General features: G+C 35.6%; 1 pseudogene; it reads left to right on the plus strand.

Moving 5' to 3' along the window:
• The window catches only part of LOC149818274 (pumilio homolog 1-like), a 75,321-nt pseudogene extending 60,896 nt beyond the window's left edge, over nucleotides 1-14,425 (plus strand).
• Nucleotides 14,426-22,251: the final 7,826 nt, after the last annotated feature.

Below are 22,251 nucleotides of genomic sequence, written 5' to 3' on the forward strand. Positions count from 1 at the left end.
TCATCAACTTAGGATTAATTTACCTCTTATGAAATGGTGCACGTGCCATTCATGTTGCCATTTGCGAGATTTTGGAAAATGAAGGTAAAAAGCATGAAAATAGGCATTTAATGATATTTACAATGCTCATGCATTCTATCTAAGATAGGAAATGTAAATTCTCATTTAAGATCTAATTATTACAACACAAAAAGTTGAATCCAGAGCTCCAAGTAATGAGATTTTTCACATATTCCCTTCAAAACACTCAGTTAGTATAAAAACAGATGAGAATTTACATATATCGTATTAATTTCAAAGATGCAAATTATGAGACATTCATATACCTACCTTATGCTTAATACCTCATGAAACAACATGGATGATCATAGGTACAAAAGGGTAGCCAAATGTATTTACATATATATACATACATATATATATATATATACATACATATATATATATACATACATATATATATATGTGTGTGTGTGTGTGTGTGTGTGTGTGTATACACGTATTATCCTCATCAACTAATGTCAACTTGCAGAAGGATTGTAAATTGGAGGATTCACTTGAAATTCTAGGAGGAAACCAAGCTATCTGCTGAAGCTGAGAATCTCATTGATATGCAATGTTGGATAAAAGGCTGGAGTTCATGAAATAAAGGTACACTCATGGTTTAAAGGAGTCCATTGGGACAAATTGTATCAGATGGAAGTTGCATTTATATCAAGAGGTCAATTCAGATCCAGTCAGACATCTTACCCAAATCAAAACGGCCAACATTCCTAGACACTATATAGCCCCCACAGTTTTTGACCCAGCTTGCATCAGATAGCACTGGAAGCACTGGAACAACAACCTGATGCATTTGTATATATATTATATCCATAGGCCATGAGGTCTTCAGGCTAGGAGATGGTAAAGCGATGATAAATCATAAAAAAAAACTATGTTGCAACACAAGATAACATTGGCCAGTTCTGTTCCCAACATAATCATGGAGTAACAGAGACATCAATCCCCAAATCATCTGCTATACAAACTTGAATGGTAATAGGTATAAATACTCAGCTAAGACAGAGAAGAAATAGACAAACTGATCATGATTCACGTTCTGGAAATCATTTGTGTAGTCATCAAGTGACATATCGAAGTGAGGTTAAGAGATCAAATGTGGTTGTCTAATCTCTTGGCAGAACCAAAGGAAGTAACTGTACTTAATAGAGAGTGCCAAGATTACGTATATAATAGCCTACCATTTATTCGCTCAGTTGAAAAATAGTCAAAAAGGAAGTTTCTGCTAGAACACAGACTTAACTCCACAACTAGAAACCATTTCATCACAGGAGAATATATAAGGAAACATTTTAGCTTTTAGAAGATGGGCTAATCTTTGATACAGTATATATCTATACATATGTTTTTAATAGTGAAAAGAGAGTTAAAAGAAGAATACCTCCTTCAAACGCTCTTCATGAAAGTCTTGCTCCATCAGAATTTTAACAGCCACATCCGATCCATGCCAATCAGCACGATGGACAATGCCAAAAGAACTATTTGGTTTATTTGGGAGCACTTGACTAGCTAAAAAAAAAAAAATGAATCTTTGCCCATATCAGGTCTCTGATTGCTCAAAGCCAATAATGCCTGATCACGAGTGGCATGGCGTTGAATGTGTATCAGTGGTTTGGAATTTTGAAAGGTTTCTGGTGAGATCGAGGAATCCTGTGATAGATCAAGTATATTTCCTGTCTTGGATCAACAATGGACACTATTTAAATGCATTATTGGCAACATCACGATGCTGATCTCTCCTAGGTAACAAATAGATATTTATCATTTCAAGAATTCTTCCTCTTTACCAATGACGGCAGGCATCTCACTACTAATTTGGAAAACGTTGCCAACAACATCACCGAACTGTTGGAGCGCAGTATTAGACACCTAAATCTTCACATCACTTTCAATTTTAAAGTATTCCTAACTTGGCTCATTTAGCAGATCAAATGTTACTACACATCTATAATCCCAGGTTTGCCCCAAATGTCAGAGCAAACGAGTGGCATTGACAGTCAATTAACAGAGAAAAGTAGAAAAATAAGATAGGCATGAATTGCAAAAGATGAGCACATAATCATATAACCATGAATCGCAAAAGGATGGTAAAAGAGCAGAAATATTGTTAAAGGAATGAGATGAATGCACAACAGGGGTATGTGATACTGCTACAACTGCTATGATGAAAACACGTAAGGGAAATAAAAAAAAAAGGGGAAATAACTTACAAAGTGAAGAAGACGAGGGATCATGATATAGCAAGCAAATAAAGAACATCCGATCGAAGATTACATGAAATTTGGCCCATTATGAAGACCATCCATGATATTTAATGAGAGTTTTATGATGAATCAAACAAAGATTTCACCAGCAACCCAGATCGGATGATGCACTGTTGACTCAAACATGTAGGTAAATGTGATCAGATATTGTTGAAACAGTAACGTAATAAGGGAATTCAATGAACAAAGGCATTCATACAACATAATGGAAAATTTAAATAGAGATGCAGAAAATATACACTTAATCAAAACACAAGTGATGATGCTAATACTTGAAACCTAAGCAAATACAACGGATAATTGAGATAAAACAAAAAAAATAGATGTAAGCAAATGAAGGAAAGGAATGGAACTGAAATAAATGTGGGAAATCAAGAACATGAAGGATGGATTCTGTATAAACAGGTAATGGAAATGGAAATCAAATCATAAGCATACGTTTAAGATAATAAAAAAAAAAACTTCAATGAAAATTCAGGGGTAAATTGTAAAAGATAGAACAAGTGTCGGAACCTATGCATTCCATTGTTGTTGCACGGGAGGGTGTTGAAATTGCTATGAGCATCTCAACACAGTCCATGGTGCATTAATGGGGTGATTGATAAGGGAGAACTTAAGAAAGATAAGAAGGAAAAAGGGATAAAGGGGAAAGAAAAAGAGGGAAGGGCTCTTACCGGATGGCTTGAAGCTCCGGCTATAGGACCGACCTCTGTCAATTGATGGGGAAGAAGGCAGGTCGCTTGAGACTCCGTTGGAGTTGCAGGAACTCTGGGGAAGAAGCACCGTGAAGGAGGAGGCGGTGGCAACTATCGAGGAATAAGTAGAAAATGTGATGGCGTGGTAGAAGATGGATTGCTTCGTGAAAGAGGGGTGCGGGGGTGAGGAGCCATGCTTCGGACTTCCCTTGCGCTCCATTTTAAAGAGAAAAGGGGAGATTATCGAAGATGAGGAATGCGTTGAAGATGGATGGGGGAAAAAAATGTTGTTGGTGATGAAGGGTTTTTGGGGGAATAGGTCGCACATGGAGGGTGAACGGGAGATGGTGAGGAGGCGCCAGCCAGCCGAGATGGAGAGAAGGAGAGATCGATGGAGGCGGCTGAGGGAGTTGGCCAGAGAGAGGAAACTCGAGAGGGTCTCCTCAAAACCCTAACTCGATTTTGAGGTTTGAAAAAGGGGGGTTTTCCCTAAATTTTCCAAAAGAGGTTTTTCTAAAAAAGATTTTTTCAAAACGGGTTTCTTCTTCTTCTTTTTTTTTTAAACATTTTCTTTTATTATTTAAATTTTTTTTGTTTCTTTTTTCGGGTATTTTTTGATTTTTTTATTTTGGAAATAAAACCCTAAAAACCTAAGTAATGTGAGAGACAAGACTATATTTTTTTTTGTATTTTTTTTTGAGAAATATTTACAAAGAGAGAGGTTTTCCGAAAATCCAAGTTTTGAACTTTAGCATTTTCTTCAGAAAGTGGGTTCGGACCCGAGTTTTGAGAAAATGTTCGAGTTTTGAGAAATACAATGTGATGGATCCAAACGGATGTCGGATGGACTGTTTGAGCTATTTAAAAACTATTTTTGATATTTTCTATAATTTTAATTTAAAATTTGGACAACGAGGCTCAGATTTGGATCCTTCATCTGGATTCGGATCCGAAATTGAGTCTGATATGTAAAATGAATTTAATTTCAAAAAACTTGAGAAATAAAATGGGATTTATATTTAAAAGTGACTCAATTGCCCAGAAAATGAAGATAAAGGGCAAAAAGGGAATATTTACAAACTTTTGAAAAATTTGGGGTGTTCACAGATGCCCCTCTTTGCTACTAAGCCGGTTGAAAGCCGAGCTTAGTGGCAAAGATAACACTCCAAATTTTGAAAAAAAATGCCCCAGTCAGCAGATCTAAACTTGGTGTGGAAGAATTTATTTGAAAGACATGGCTTTTTAGGCTTAAAACCTTATCTTAAATGGCTTTGGGAAGACAAAATCCTAAAAAATGATATGATTGAGTAAAAAATGAGGAAATCGTGTTGGGACTTTGGGTGATGATCTCGAAATGATGAAAGATAGGGAATTTAGATTAAGTCTCGTGGGTGAGACTAGATCAGTCTTGTGGAATGACTCAGGTTTTAGCCCTTAACCTGGATGGGACGAAGATATATCAAGATAATTTGAATGGGGAAAGGAATATGCGAGGACCTTGATGGGACATTTATGAGAATGCCTCGCGAGATGAAGTTCAAGTATGACCCTGTCCTGGATGGACATACAAAGCATGGATTCCTCGATGGGAAGAATCATGATGGGATTGGAGGAAAATACCTCGTCGAAACGAGGGAAACTCGTTGGAGCGAGATTCAGGTTTAACCAAAACCTGAAAAAGGAATATACCTTGAGGGGCGAGGTTCAGGCTTAACCCTTAACCTGAAGGGGATGACCATACGGAATCCTCGAGTGAGGAGACCATGATGGGACCTTCGGAGTTTGGACGAACAAATCCGAAAGGGGTTTGCGAAAGGAGGAAGAAAATAGAGTTCCCTAAAGCTTTGAAAAAGGGAATAGCTTTTGAATTTAATTACCTCTCGCAAAAAGTATAGGTTTGACCCTTAACCTGAGTGAGTACAACCATACGGATTTCTCGAAACTGTGATGGGACAGGAGAGATACTTCAACTGAATGGGGTAACTCTTCTGGAAGATATAAACAACGCTAGGTTGCATCAAAAATGGATATTGAATGTTTATTTCCTTCTTGGAATATCTAGAAAAATTTGCCAATAAGATAATTTTACAGTTGACTTCAACGCTTGAAAATGTGCACATGTGTGCAAAGATATTCCCTCTTTTACCTAGAGTATTTTCTCTGACGAGGTTAACTTCTCGGTCTTAAGAGTCAAATTCAAATTTTTAGCGTTGATGACTTTCTTCAAGGAGGCTATCCATTTCCCTGATATGAGAAAAGAAGAAATATTCTTAATTTCGTAAAAATAAGTAGTGAAAAGACATTGATAAAAGATTTTTGCATGAGAAAAGATGACTTCTGGCAATTTTGGCAGTTTGATATGATAATCTTTGTGATCATCACAAAATTTTTCCTCACTTGTGGTTTCTCTCTCTTCCTTCTCTTTTCCTTTTCTAACCTCTATTCTCCTCTTTTTTGAAGGGAGAAGAATAAAAGAAAGAAAAGAGAGAGAAGAGAAAAGAAAGAAAGAAAGGGAGAAGATGAACTCTTTTGCGGGGTCTCACTTGACCTTGATTTGAAAATATTTAGAAAATTACTCGCCTCCGTTTTAAAAATATTGCGGGAAAATGGAGAGACGGGATTCACTCGTCGGTACGAGGTTCGACCGTTCCTGGCGCCTTTACTAGGGGTAATCGAACCAAGGATCGAATCTATGCCTTTTGCTTTGCCTAAATATTATCTAAGAATTTATTCTAACTCTAAATGCACAAAGAATCATGCTTGTGCAATGCAAGGATATGTGCTCTTTTTAAAAGATGTTTTGAAAATTTCCAATTATTCTGAGATGAACTTGGTAAGGGAGTGAAGAAAATGATTGAATCTTAACTTTAGAACTTTGAGATAGATCAGAGAAGTTCTAAGTTTTTGAAGTAAATCAGAGTTGGAAGAATAAATCTTGATTTTGGGAAGGAATGACTTGAAGCTTTAAAATGAAAGGAAATGAAGTTTCAAAGTCGGAAATAGACTTTTGAATTTGAACTTGAATTTAGGAAAGGAAACGAATACTTGAGATGGAATTGAATTTAGATTTTGAAGTTTGAAATTTAGAATAGATCTGAAAAATCCAAATGGTGTTTTTAAAAAAAATAGAGATGAATTTAAGGAATTCAGATGTGATATGTAGATGGAATTTGATTTGAAATCTAGAATTGGAAATGGATTTTAATTTCGGATCCTAAAATGGGTTTGGATCTTAAAATGGATTTAGGATCTGAAATCTGAGATCCAAGGTAGAGATTTGGATTCTGGATCCTAAAACGAGTTTTGGATCTGGAGTCTGAGATCCAAAGTGGCATTGGATTCTGGATCCTAAAATGGACTTGGATCCGAAGTCTAAGATCCAAGATGAAATTGGGTTATGGATCCTAGAATGGATTTTTTGGATCTGTAATCTAAGATCCAAGATAAGATTGGATTCTGGATCCTAAAATGGATTTTGGATCTGGAATCTGAGATCCAAAGTAGAGTTGGGTTCTGGATCCTAGAATGGACTTGGATCCGAAGTCTAAGATCCAAGATGTAATTGGGTTCTGGATCCTAGAATAGATTTTTGGATCTGTAATCTGAGATCCAAGATGAGATTGGATTCTGGATCCTAAAATGGATTTTGGATCTGGAGTCTGAGATCCAAAGTGGCATTGGATTCTGGATCCTAGAATGGATTTTGGATCTGTAATCTGAGATCCAATGTGTGATTGAATTCTGGACCCAAAAGTGAATCAGATCTGAAGTCTGAGATCCGATATGAATGTTGAATCCTGGACCCTAAAATGTATTTGGAGTTTTGTTAAATTCGGAAGATAAATCAAGAATTTCCAAGTTTGGATTGAACTTTGGAAAATGAATTTAACATTTGACTCTTGAATATACAAATGAATTTCAAAGTCAAATTGGACTTTGAATTTTGGGGCTTGAATTTGGAGTTTAGAAGAGGAATCAAGAATCTCAAAGTTAAATTGAACCTTGAGTTTGATTGGAGTTTTAAATATAAAAATGAATTTGGAATTTCAAAGTCAAATTGAACTTTGAAATCTGATTTGAATATAAAATGAATTTGAAATCTCAAAGTTTAAATTGAACTTTGAGATTGAAAAATGAAATAGAATTTGAAAAATGAATTTGGATTTTACAAGAATTGAAGATTGATTGAAGAAGATATTAATATCACTTGGAGTTTTTGAAAAAGGAATTTTTAAAAATATGATGCAGTTCTATCCTAAATGATGAATGAATTTGAAGAATTTGAAATTGGATTTTGAAAAGCTATTCCATTCTTTAGATGAATTAAAATAAGATTGAAGATATAATACATCCTTGACTATGGTCATTGAATGTATTATATAATAATCTATATTTAGATTCAAGAGAAGAATGGCATACATTTGGTGCTTTTATAGAATTTAAAATGAAATGAACTCTCAATATACCCTGACTATGGCAATTGGTATATATTTTGAGTTAATTTTAAGTTAAATTCTAATAAAAGAAGAAAATATTTAAGGAAAGTATGATGAATTTTGAAAAAGGATCCAGTGTGGATCTAGTGTTATTTTATAAAAGATAAAAATACTAAGTCTTGTTTACATCCTGACTATGGCCATTGATGTAAATCATCAACTTAGGATTGATTTACCTCTTACGAAATGGTGCACGTGCCATTCGTGTTCCCATTTGTGAGATTTTGGAAAAATAGAGGCAAAAAGCATGAAAATCAGCAAGTTATGATATTTACGATGCTCATTCATTCTATTTAACACAGGAAATGTAAATTCTCATTACATCTAGCTATTACAATACGTGAAATCAAACATACAACTCCAAATAATGACATTTTCCACATATTTCCTGCAAAATCCGAAGTTAGCAAAGGATGATAGGCAAAATAAAATAAAACAAAAAAATGCTATGTTAAAACTAAAGACATACCTGAAAAGGTCCATTCTACTGAAGAATGAATGTATATAACATACCCTGTGCTTTAATGAGGGAGTTCATATAATACAATGGAATAGCAAAATATATATAGGATGTTGAATTGGAGACACACATACACACACATATATATATATGTATTTATATATATATGTATATATATATACACACACATATATGTATATATACATATATGTATATCTATATATATATATGTAAGAATATATTGTGAGAGGTGAATGCTAGTGGAAGAAGATGAGAAGAGATAGTTGATGAACAACACTCTGTGAATAGTGAAGTGAAGGTGAATAAGGTAGTGGGATGTAGTGGCTATAGAGGTTATTGTGAACGGTGGCAGCAAAGGTACATGTTGTTGTGTATCACGAGAATGGAGTGGCGAACAGGAAAATTGAAGATAAAATGCAATAGGTTGCGCTGAAGATGATAAGTGGAAAATGATAAAATGTGAATTTTAAGTGCAGGGAGCAAATGGCACAGGTGAAGAAGGTGCAGAAGCTGTGTGCATCAGTGATGGACTAGATGGAACAAAATGGGAGATGAGGACAATAGACTGTGGTATTCGGTGATTTTGAAGCTGTACAGAGACTAGACACAGATGGTGCCTGCATTAAGCTACAACATATGCTGGAATAACATGGGAATTATGCTAAGTATGGGAGGAACATAATGATAATGGAAAATGAAGGTGGCAAGTAAGGGGCTATGTGCCTGTATTGCATGTAGAGTAGCAGGAAAGAGGTGGGTGCAGTAGGTGGCCAATAGTTGAAGAGATGAAGTGGAAGCATACCGTAGGAAAGGTAAGCTAGAGGATGTTGCTATAGGTGTATATGACAAGGGGTTACAGCAGGTGTTGAAGAAAATGCTGGAGTATGGTGTGGAGGAGTATGAAGATATTATAGTAAAGATGAATGTACAGGTAGATGAGTGTGATATTGTAATAGAGCAGTAGAAGGTGCGTGAGAAACAATAAAGGGGATGTTGTGTATAGTATGTTGGAAGGTTTCAACGATGAATTTAATGATGGAGCTACTGGAGCTATATATGGTAGGTGGTGACAGCAGGGATATGTGTATGAGGGGGGGCGAACAAAGGTATAAATGTAGATGGTGGAGTGGTGAAGATGGAATGGTGGACTAATACCATGTTAACACAGCAACAAACGAACTAACTAATCAATCAATGAGCTGATGGAAAATGTAATATGCAAATGGGCTATAAACCAACAGAGAAATGGCATATAGGATATACTACTGTAATATGACTGCGATGCAAATTACCGATATGAATTTTATGAAATTCTGGAAGAAAGGGATTAGATCCCAACTGAGCTCTTGTTAGGTTATTTCACTGTTTTTTTTTTTTTATATCCAGCTCAGCATCTTTGATGCTTATTGATTTAGAAAACGCCTGCAACAGCCCCCCCTGGGTCAATGATTTCCTGAATCTCTAAACTACGATTTACCCATGCTTGAAACACAAACCTTAAGAGATGGTAGGCACATGAAGAAGATATACTGTATGGTATTAAAGTCACTATACAGATAGAATGCTATGAGAGACGATTACTGTAAAATTGAGACACTATTCACAGGTTAATCACCTTTATCTACTACGCTGTGAACTTGATTTGATATGATGAAACCTATGTATAATGAAATGTAGGCACAGTGAGGTGTAAGAATGTAGGGATGAACAATAACGATTATAAGTGCAACTAAATGAAGTTTAAACACCTATATGTTGTACAGATTTTTAGCTATCTGAATTATGACAAATAATATGTATGGAATGCTAAAATTAACTGATGCTAATTGCATAAAAGCCACTAAACCAATAGCTAGCAAAGGTTTTTGATGTAACCCATCAATAACGTATAAAACATGCTGAAAAACTTAATACTTCTAAAAAATATATATATAATAAAAGAAATAATAATAAATAAAAATAAAAAAAAAGAAACATTAATAAGATGAAAGAATTAACCATTTATACCAAAACAAGTAACATTTATGCAATATGCCTAATAAATTTATCTTCTACATCAATTACAGCATGAGTAACCAACCTATTGACTAATAAAAGAAACAATAGGGGCGATGGTAATATGAAGGTATGCTGCGTGCAAGTGCAGATGAGATGGATCTACTGTAACTACAAAATTAAATTGAGATGAAGACCATGTCCACCCAGTTATTTTAGGTAGGTCAATGGAGCTCTCAAAAGAAAAAAAAAAACTATGTGATCAATGAAGTGATAACTTTCAAACTCAATAATCCTTGAAGCAAGGGTGGAGTGACTGATATCATTAAGAAAGTACCCAATCGCAAAAAACCAAAGAACACTCTAAGTGCACACAGGATGATTCTGATTCGACTCTTAAAAACTTTGATATATGACAAAAGCCAGAGAGGTGGTTACCTGAAGTTTTAGCCCTTCTTCAGTGGGATATAGGATCGTTAATGCTCCAAGGATTACACGTAGCTACAGCTCTTACAATAAAATTTGTAGGTAGAGCTCCAGATCTGCTGGTGATTGCCTTTATGACTCATATTTGACAAACCTCCTTTTTTTTTTTTTTTGAGTTTCTGAGTTCTTCCCCTCTTGAAAATTTTGCCTAATGATCCTGTCGTGTATAGATTCAAGGGCATCTACACTTAGTTTAGTGCCTGCATATACGCTTATGCAGCTTGGATTTCCTCTTCTGAAGTCTTCCTGCTGATCCCAAACCGCTTACACCCTTCACATTAATTCCTGGGATATATTTTTTTTTTTAATTGGTTCATATCATCGAATGATGTACCTATAGCGTTTCTGATCTTGCAAATTTTGGGACCCGATAGTTCCATGTGGAACCCCTCAAATGTTTTCTATCAATAAGAAAAGAAAGTTTTCTTTCTTTGTAACATTAATTTAGTAAACATGCTGAGACCGTTGTAATTGGGGATCCTGACAACCATAGAGATAGAATCAAGCAATATATTTCAATCCAGGTTAATGCATTTTGGAGAATGAACTACAAGCCATTTTCGTAAGAGGAAATCTGGTGTATCTTATATGGGATAATCCCCTTTTGCTTTGGGTAAGGAAGGAAGATAAAAGACATGGAGTATTCTAATAAACTAAAATAATAAACAGAACTGGAAGGTAATGCTGGAGGCTCTGAACTGTCAAATATCTAGAACTAAAATGAAATTAAAAGTTCATTTAACAAGGTGAACAATAAAATCCAATTAAAATTGGAGATCAAATATAGAACAAACAATCCGATATGAGCATCAAGAGCAAATGGGAAATAAAATAAAAAAATGATAAAAAAAAAGAAAGGAAACAAGATATGGAAACAACGAGAAAAAAAAAATCAGGATAAAGAACATAATAACAACAAAGAGAAGCAAAATAAGTGTAGGAGTCGGATTGCTCCATTGTTGTAGCAACAGGTGGATCGATCCTGCTATATGCAGGTCAATCCCGCCTTCCTGCCTTATGATAAAAGAAAGAAGATGCAGAAGAATGGAAAACTTAAAACAGAGAGATGTTATGAAAGGGAGAAAATCCTACAGAGAATCAAAGAGGAGGGAGACAATTACTTACCTGTATAGGGGATGGTCGATCGACTTCCTTCAGATAATGGAGAGGAGGACCAGAGAGAGAGAAAGAGAAATGAAGAAGAGGAAAGGGGGAAAGGATTAGAGCCGTTTTTTGCAGAGATTCTGAAGCTTGGAGGCAATTCGGACAAGGCTTCAACTGTGGGCCTCCTTCAGAACCGATAGTGAAGAAGAAAGAGCGTAAATGGGAGAAGGGAATGTCAGAAAGGGAGAGGGAATCGTGAATCAAGAGGTGGAATGGATGCAAGCGTTCATGGATCCTTCAGAAGAGATTCCCCCCCCCCCTTTTCCCTTCTTGATACCTTCTTTTATAAGCCCTTGAAGGATCGAGAGGGCGGTTTGGAGATGGACGGGAGAGAAGGAGGATCGAGGCAATGTGAACACCCCAAATTTTTCAAAATGTTGTAAATATCCCCTTTTTGATCTTTTCCCCCATTTTTTTGGGTAATTGAGTCGGTTTTAAATCTAAATTCCATTTTGTTTCTCAAATTTTGTTGAAATTAAATTCATTTTACATATCTGACTCAATTTCGGATCCGGATCTACATCAAAATCCAAATCCGAGTCTCATTATCCAAATCTTAAATTAAAATTACAAAAAATACCAAAAATAGTTTTAAAATAGCTCGGACAATCCATCCGACATCCGTTTGGATCCATCACGTGTATTTTTTGATTCGAGCTTCAAAAACTCAAACATTTTCTAAAAACTCGGGTCCAAAACCTATTCTTCTGAAGAAATTTCCCCCAAAATGGTCTGAAATTCTCAGAAAAATACTCTTGTAAATATTTCTCAGAAAAATACAAAAAATTAGTGTTTAATCTTTGTTTTCGTGTAAAAAACTTAGATTCTATTCCAAAAATACAAAAAATTGGAAAATCATGCAAAAAACCAAAGAATTTAGGAAAAACTACGTGGTTTTTTAAGATTTTTGCCGAAAAACTCACCTTTAACCATCTTTTTAGAAAAACCTGAAAAGGAGACCTTTTTTTGGAAAAACTTTCGAGGTTTAAGGGTCGAGTTAGGGTTTTGAAAACCCTAACTCGCCTTCCTCCCTCAGCCGTCGCTCTCTCTCCCTCCATCTACAGCCCCCATTTCCCTCCATTTCTACCATTGGATCAACCTCCTTCGTGCATCATCAAACAAACCTCCATCTTCTGCCCATCCCGAACCTTCCATCGCCAACGGCCCACGCCATGTGCGAAACCCCCATGTGCGAAAACTCCTTCTCGCACGCCTCCACCATCCGCCCTTCAATCTGCCCCATCTCCCTTCCTCAATCCTTCGATCGCCCTCCGATCAGTGGCTCCGCCATCCCAGCCTTTGATCCCAAATCGCTTGCCTCTCGATCCTTCCTTCCCCACTTATTTAACAGACCCTCATCCCCTCAGAAGAGGAGGATTTTTTTTCTCGCGACCTCTCCATTATACATCCATCTAATCCCTTTTCTGGAAGAAGAGATCAAAACCCTATACAAGACTACGGGGCCGAAGGAGCATTCCTTCCCTCGAAACTCAAATCACAGCCCGAGGGTGCCGACCATTGCAGTAAGGTGGTAATTGATCAAAATTTCTGACAATCGCCTTTGAGGATCAGCCATTGCTCAGAAAGGATACGAGGGAATGTAGAAAGAATAGTATTAGGAAGGAATACCCCTTTCGTTTCTCGACTCAACTCGCGGAGGTTGTAATACGCCAGCACATTAACCGTGTGCAATCGCCAGTTGTGCATTCACGGTTAGTTACCTTCTCCCCTTTTTATTCTTTGCAGGAATGTTGTGAGTTTACTTGGTCCCTTTATTTGATTCGTTGAGTCATTCATTATTTCCACGATCTACTCATTGTTTACTGAATTCATGCCATCACTTGTTGTTAAGCAATGGATCAATAAGATGTAGAATTTTCACTGTACTACAGTTTTAATTGTAGTCATGACTGCCCAAATATGCACGTATGAGATTGTCTTTACTCTCCCCATTGACTGAACTCTTGGTGCCTAATCATGGTTTCCTCACGAGTTCCTGCAATGTCTGCATATCCATCATCCTTGTTTTACATTAATAAATTCTTCATACATTAGCTTAATTTTCTGTACATTACCCCTTATCATGTATATTAGTATGACATACCACCTGGTTGAATCGTTATACCAGTATAGCACTCTGCATTTATATATATCAGCTATTGGCATCCCGTATTTTTTTTACTCTGCCGGTTGCTCCAGATCAATGTTACTAAAGAAAAGGTTCATACTGAAATCACTGAGTTTATAGACCTCGGTTCAAATTCAACAAAAAAAAAATCACCAAAAAGGATAGAATAAAAGAACCAAACGATGCTCTCGAGAGCCAAATTTATGGCTCTCACCAGTTGGCTTTTGAAGCAAAGGAAGAAACAGTTGCAGAAGATGCTCACAGTATGAAGAAAAATCTCAAATTCCTCCAAACTGATTCCAAGGAGAGACATCAAGCGTAAGTACGCCCATTTACGGTTAGGATGATCTCTTATCACTGGAATCAACGTGTCGGATAGAATCAAGGTCCTCTGGCTGTCATCTGAAGGGATTCATCAAATTGTTAGGTTATGATAAGTCAGTCTGATCTGTCAAATGGCTGTGTAAGGATATCTGTTTTCCAATTTTTTTTTTTTTTACTGTTGCTATTAGATTCTGGTAGTCCGACTGCGCTTGCACACTTCTGGTATAGGTGTATCATCTGTCCTTCTCACCATTCATACCAACGTACCCTTTGATAACACTGCGCTGCAAATCAACATTGTAGCCCCTTATGATCCTTATCAGTCTTAGCATCCATCCTACCTTCTCCATTCCTTGTTATCCCTTCTCTTAGGTTCTTTCATATAACATTAACAAGTCATCAGCCATTACACTTAGGCTTCATCTTCATCACATTTAGGCAAATCCATATAGGTTAGCATCTACCTCAGAGTATTGTATGTATTATATGAGTTTTTCTTTTTTTCTTTTTTTCTTTCTCTTTTCTCTTTCGTAAGCATTAATATAAGGCATATATATATATATATATATATAGGCATACAATATTATTTCTCCATCTTTTTCACTATTTATATCTCGACATCCTGACTTTTGCCACTAATATCCATACTATTTATACGAGTTTCCTCTTTTCCATACTAATCAAGTGCTTTGCAGGGCGTATGTGGAAAATGTCATTGCTCGGAATTGTACATTCAATTTTATATGTTTTAATAAGTTAGGATTTAATGAGAATTTACATTTCCGGTTTTAGATAGAATGAATGAGCATTGTAAATACCATGAATTATTTGTTTTCATGCTTTTTGCCTTTATTTCTCAAAATCTCACATTGGTGAAACACGAATGGCACATGCACCATTTCGTAAGAGATAAATTAATCCTAAGTTGATGATCCACATCAATGGCCATAGTCAAGGTGTGGACAAAACTTAGTATTTTTATCTTTTACAAAATAACATTGGATCCACACTGGACCCGTTTTCAAAATTCATCATATTTTCCTTAAATATTTTTCTTTTATCAGAATTTAACTTAAAATTAATTCAAAATATATACCAATGGCCATAGTCAGGGTATATTGAGAGTTAATTTCATTTTAAATTCTATAAAAGCACCAAATGTATTTTATTCTTCTCTTGAATTTAAATATAGATTATATAATACATTCAATGACCATAGTCAAGGATGTATTATATCTTCAATCTTATTTTAAATTCATCTAAAGAATGGAATAGCTTTTCAAAATCCAAATTTCAAAAATTCGAATTCATTCATCATTTAGGATAGAACTGCATCATATTTTCAAAATTCCTTCTTCAAAAACTCCAAGTGATGTAAATATCTTCCTCAATCTATCTTCAATTCTTATAAAAAACCAATTCATCCTTTCATTTTCAAATTTAATTTCATCTTTTCAATCTCAAAGTTCAATTTAACTTGGAGATTTTGAAATCATTTTTATAATTCAAATCAGATTTCAAAGTTCAATTTGACTTTGAAATTCCAAATTCGTTTTATATTCAAAAATCTAATCAAACTCAAAGTTCAATTTTAACTTTGAGACTCTTGATTCATCTTCTAAATTCAAAAATTCAAGGTCTAAATTTGACTTGGAAATTTGTTTGTATATTCAAGTTCTAAATTTCATTTCTCAAGTTCAATTTGAACTTGGAAGTTCTTGATTCATCTTCTGAATTTAACTCCAAAATCCATTTTAGGATCCAGGATTCAACACTCATATTGGATCTCAGACCTCAGATTCAATTCATCTTTAGGATCCAGGATTCAACACTCATATTGGAACTCAGACTTCAGATCCAATTTCCTTATAGGATCCAGAATCCAATTTTACTTTGGATCTTAGACTTCAGATCCAATTTTCTTATAGGATCCAGAATCCAATTTCACCTTGGGTCTCAGATCCAAAATCCATCTTAGGATCCAGAATCCAATTCCACTTTTTGGATCTCAGACTTCAGATCCAAAAACCATCTTAGGGTCCAGAACCCAATTCTACATTGGATCTCAGATTACAGATCCAGAATCCATTCTAGGATCCAGAACCCAATTCACATTTGGATCTCAGATTTCAGATCCACTCCATTTTAGGATCCAGAACCCAAGTCCATCTTGATTTCTAAATCTCGGATCCCGTTCAAGGATCCGGAATCCAATTCCAATTCTAGATTTCAAATTCATTTTCGGATCTAATCTGAATCTCCTAAATCCATGTCTATTCTTAAATACCATCCGGATTTCTCAGATCCATTCCAAATTTCCAACTTCAAAAATCTAAATTCAATTTCAAGTATTCATTTCCTTTCCTAAATTCAAGTTCAAAATTCAAAGTCCATCTTCGACTTTGAAACTTCATTTCAAAATTTTCAAATCATTCTTTATTCTTTCAACTCTGATTTACTTCAAAGACTTAGAATTTCTCTGATCTATCTCAAGTTCTAAATTAGATTCTACCATTCAAAAACCATTTCTTCACTCTATTATCAAGTTCTTCTCAGAAAACTTGAAAATTTTCAAAACATCTTTCAAAAGGAGCATACATTCTTGCATTGCACAAGCATGATTCTTTGTGCATTTAGAGTTAGAATAAATTCTTAGATTATATTTAGGCAAAGCAAAAGGCATAGATTCGATCCTTGGTTCGATTACCCCTGGTAAAGGCGCCAGGAACGGTCGAACCTCGTACCGACGAGGGAATCCCGTCTCCCCATTTTCCCGCAATATTTTCAAAAACAAAGGCGAGTTATTTTCTAAATATTTTCAAATCAAGGTCAAGTGAGACCGCGCAAAAGAATTCCTCTTCTCTCTTTCTTTCTTTCTTTTCTCTTCTCTTTCTCTTTTCTTTCTTTTATTCTTCTCCCTTCAAAAAGGAGGAAAATAGAGGTTGGAAAAGGAAAAGAGAAGGAAGAGAGAGAAACCAACGAGAGAGGAAAAATTTTACGATGATCACAGTTTTGGCGACCGTGATGGGACAACGTCTTCGTCCGGTTGGATCTATGCCTTTGCTTTGCTTTTATATAATCTAAGTCTTTATTCTAACATATGTCAGCTTCATTTCCATGCAAACCTTAGGGGCCTAGATTCTGTCCTAAGCTGACATCATTGCATATAGGATCTAAGTATGGTTTGGTAGGACTATATTGAGGAGATTATTCCATGTTCACATTAGACTTAGGTCTTAAATACAATTCTTCTCAATTTTAGGGATTGAATGCAAACAATGTATGCAAGTGTATGCTTCTCTTCATTTAAATCTATCTCTTTAGGACTTGCATTAGAGCCTTCTGATTTTATTGCATGTTGATCATATTTTGAAAAACATCCCTACCTATATTGTCCTGGTCTTCACGTTGCTGGGCTGTCTCACTGAACCATAGTTCGGGAGAGAGCCTCACAACTGGACCACTTATTTGGGTTCGCGCCCCCCTACCACGTACCTAAGGGCCATAGTCCGAGGTATATCAGTAGGTGCTCAAGGATGTTGGGAAGCCCTTACCTTAGAACCGGAGAAATATCTTATATGCCACGTACTTCGAGCTTCGGCTTGAGTATATCGGCATACCTTGATTGAAATCAGATGATCTGAACCGTAGAGTTAGGATTAAGGTCCTACAAGCTATTTCAAATATTGCATATAGAGTCAGCCTTTAGGGAGTGCTGTGTGCGCATCCTTTTTTGTGCAGCTATGATTGTGTAATTTTTTATTGTACTCTCCTATATATGTCGAACCTTTTTTTTCAAAACCCCGGGTGTATACTATTCAAAATTTTCCTCTATTTTTCAAAAACACCAGGTGTATATTTTTCCTTTACCTACATTCTTTTCTCTTTTTGTGTGTCAAAAATTTTCTTAAAAACCCTGGAAAGTCTTTTCCTAAGCCCCTTGGTCTTTCAAAAATTTCCAGAAGTTGTGTCTATCCTCTTCTTTCATCAAAATCTGTCCGTAAGTCCTGCACTCTATCTGATTCTCTTCCTCTTTTTGCCTCAGTATCACTCTGATGGCATCCGAATCTCCTGATGCTATCTTTCCTTGGGATCATGTCTTCTATCAAATAAGGGATGGAACCCCAGATCATCGGGTCATCCAGTCTCGTACCTTCTTCCCTCGGTGGTACTATTCTTGGTTCACCGCCTTCTCGCGTATGTTCCCAGACCACTTGGATGATTGTGGATTGGAGATGGCATCGGTAGTTGGCAAGCAAACCATCAACGGCAGTCTGATTCAAGTTGTGGCAGAGCGGTGGAATCCGCGTACCTGCACATTTTGGTTTCCGTGGGGAGAGATGACTTTGCTAATGGATGAGTTCAGAGATATCATGGGATTGCCAGAACCAGCTGGTCAGCCAGATGATCCAGTCGAGCAGCAATTCTTGATCAATGTCAAAGGGGTAGATGTTCGAGAAGCATTGGCCAGAGCTACAGGGAGCAGATCCTGGCCTCTCACAGAGATCAACAGAAGTCAGTTCATCGATATGTTCGAACTCTATCACAAGTATGGGGCCTACGAAGAAGTCGGTACCTTATCTCAAGCAGCGAAAGAAAGAATTCAGCATGCCATGGCCCTATGCACAGTTTTGAATTGCTTCAGCCCAATGCGAAAGAAATATTTTTGGGCATAAGCAATTAATACAGCATGTTATGTCTTAAATCGTGTTCTTATTCGACCAATTTTACATAAAACATGTTTTGAATTGTATTATGATCGTATACCCAAGATCTCATATTTCAAAATTTTTGGTAGTAAATGTTTCTTGCTAAATACCAAAGATAATCTTGATAAGTTTGATTCAAAATCAGATGAATCAATATTTCTTGGATATTCTTCTAGAAGTAAAGCATATCGTATTTTCAATAAAAGAACATCTTGTATTGAAGAATCTTTACATGTTGCATTTGATGAGAATTGTGAGCAGGTTATTCCTCTAAGCGAAGAAGAAGAAGCAACACTTCAAGAAGAACCCTTGATAGAGAGTACTTCTCAAGAAAATATTCCTCTTTAACCGGTTTGGAAAGAAGTTCCTAATCATCCACATGAACAAGTTATTGGTGAAATAAAGAGTGGTGTCCAAACTAGAAGGCAGTTAGAAAAATATATTGCAAATGTTGCTTTCATATCTAAATTAGAACCAAAGAATATCAATGAGGCATGTGATGATGAATTTTGGCTTTTAGCCATGTCTGAAGAACTTAACCAATTTACTAGGAATGATGTTTGGGATCTAGTTGATAGACCAAAGGATCATCCAGTAATTGGAACAAGATGGGTCTTCCGAAATAAGCTGAATGAAAATGGTGAAGTCATTCGTAACAAAGCAAGGCTTGTGGCACAAGGCTATAATCAAGAAGAAGGCATAGATTTTGATGAAACCTATGCACCAGTGGCTCGATTAGAGTCAATTCGTATGATGCTTGCTTTTGCTAGTTACATGAACTTCAAGTTATATCAAATTGATGTTAAGAGTGCATTTTTAAATGGACACATCAATGAAGAAGTTTATGTAGAGCAACCTCCAGGCTTTGAAAATGAGAAATATCCAGAAAAGGTCTACAAATTGAAAAGAGCTTTGTATGGACTTAAACAAGCACCAAGAGCGTGGTATGAAAGACTACGAAATTTTCTAGAACAATCTGGTTTTTCCATTGGTCGGGTAGACTCCACTTTATTTATTAAACATTTTAATTAAGATATTCTTATTGTGCAAATTTATGTTGATGACATAATATTTGGTTCTACTAATGATTCTCTTTGTAAAGAATTTGCTAAGGCTATGCAGGAAGAGTTTGAAATGAGCTTGATGGGCGAATTAAACTACTTCCTTGGACTTCAAATAAAGCAAACTGAAGAAGGAATCTTCATCAATCAGGGTAAGTATACAAAAGAACTTCTCAAGAGATTTGGGATGGACTCATCGAAATCAAGAAGGAATCCTATGAGTACAACTACTTCTCTTGATAAAGATGAAAATGGTAAAAGTGTAGATACTAAGCTCTACAGAGGTATGATCGAATCTCTATTATACTTAACTGCTAGTCGACCTGATATTATGTTTAGTGTTTGTATGTGTGCAAGATTCAAGCTAATCCAAAGGAATCTCACTTAACTGCCGTAAAACAAATTCTTCGTTATTTGAAAGATACTTCAGATTTCGGTTTGTTTTACCCAAAATCATCTTCCTTTGATTTAGTTTCATATAGTGATGCAGATTTTGCAGGAAGTAAATCTGATCGCAAGAGTACTAGTGGAACTTGTCATTTCTTGGGAAATTCCTTAGTCTCTTGGTTTAGTAAAAAGCAAAATTCAGTATCACTCTCAACAACTGAAGCTGAATATATAGCGGCTAGTTTAGCATGTTCACAAGTACTTTGGATGAAACAGACCTTAAAAGATTTTGGTTTGAATTACTCCACAACAACTATTTATTGTGATAACACTAGTGCTATAAACCTTTCGAAAAATCCTATTCAGCACTCAAGAACTAAGCATATTGAAGTTAGACATCATTTTTTAAGAGATCATGTGTTAAAAGGAGATATTTCGTTAAATTTTATTTCCACTAAAGAACAACATGCCGATATCTTCACTAAACCTCTTAAAAATGAAGATTTTATGAGAATTAGGAGAGAACTAGGTATTTGCTCGTTTTTGGATTTATAAAAATACTGATTTTTGAACAAAATCTCTAAATCGCACTATATTAGTCGACCGATAAAATTCTAGTCGACTGGTGTTTTTATATTTTGGAATATATCGCATCATATTAGTCGACCGATATAGTTCTAGTCGACTGATGATATTTTTAGAATAAGTCGCACTTTTTTAGTCGACCGATAAAGTTTTAGTCGACTAAATGTTTTTTTTAAAACTTAAATGAAGGGACCCGACACCCCTTGGATTTGTTTTTTTTTTTAAAAAAAACCCGTTTTTTTTTTAAAGAAGGCATCGTTTCATTCTCGCACCTTTTCGTTTTTTTTTAACGAAACCCTTAAACCGAAAACCCCTCTTTCTCCTTTGTCTCTCTCTCTCTCTTCCGAAAAACCCTCGGAGTACCGTTCGACTCCATGGGTTGTAATACATACTTTGATCTTTGATCTTTGATCTTTGATAAACTCTCTTTTCTCTAAACTTTGCTAAACTCCCTTTTCTGATCTTTGATCTTTGAAAAAAATACTTTATGGGTTGTAATATTTTAAACTTATCTCTATTTCTGCTTATGCTATTTTTGCCCTTACTCTTTTTTATTCTGACAAAGGGGGAAAAAAAGACAAAGATAGCATTACTTTGAAATTGCAAGGAGATCTTTAGAAAAAGATGATAGCAATTACATTACAGGAGATCTTGCATGAGAAATGCAAAATTAAGAGAAAAAGAAAGCTTTGAATGAATGTATTTCTAAATACATGAATACATGATGAATGAAAATGCAAACCAATCAATATGTGATATATGTGCTTTAAATGTGCTAACTTTTAATGTTTTGCAGCATATTGATAGGGGGAGTAAAATCTCCATCTATGCATCTAAATGCTTCATCTTTGATTAAGTTTGTCATCATCAAAAGGGGGAGATTGTTACGACAATGAAGCCATACATGATACTTCAAGTACAAGGTTTTGATGATGAGCAAGTAGAATCAACTGCATTTCAGCTAAGGCTATGAAGAAATTGAAGAATTCAGTGAAGAATTCAGTGAAGAATCCTTGAAGACTAGTGTGCAAATGTTTAATTCATTAAAAGTCTTAGATTCTTGTAAGAGCCTTACTTAGAGTGCATATTTAGGTTGCATTTCACCTTAAAAGTCTTTAGAAAAACATTTCTAAAAGAAACTCTTTTGAAAATCTTTTTAGAAAACTCTTTTCTTAATTTTTCATGTTTATTAGTCGACCAATAGACTTATCAGTCGACTAATCCTTTCGTGCCATATTTTCTAAAAAGTCATTCTTGTCAAATTAGTCGACCGAAGGTTTTATCAGTCGACTGGACAGAATGTCTGTTTTCTGGAAAATTAGCAGCAGTCGACTAATGATTTTTCAGTCGACTGAACAGAACATGTGTTTTCTGAAAATTTAGCAGCAGTCGACTAATGCTTTTTATCTGTCG

This window comes from Nuphar pumila, chromosome 13, assembly GCF_984573655.1.
Source record: "Nuphar pumila chromosome 13, dmNupPumi1.hap1.1, whole genome shotgun sequence".
NCBI classification, from domain to species: domain Eukaryota; kingdom Viridiplantae; phylum Streptophyta; class Magnoliopsida; order Nymphaeales; family Nymphaeaceae; genus Nuphar; species Nuphar pumila.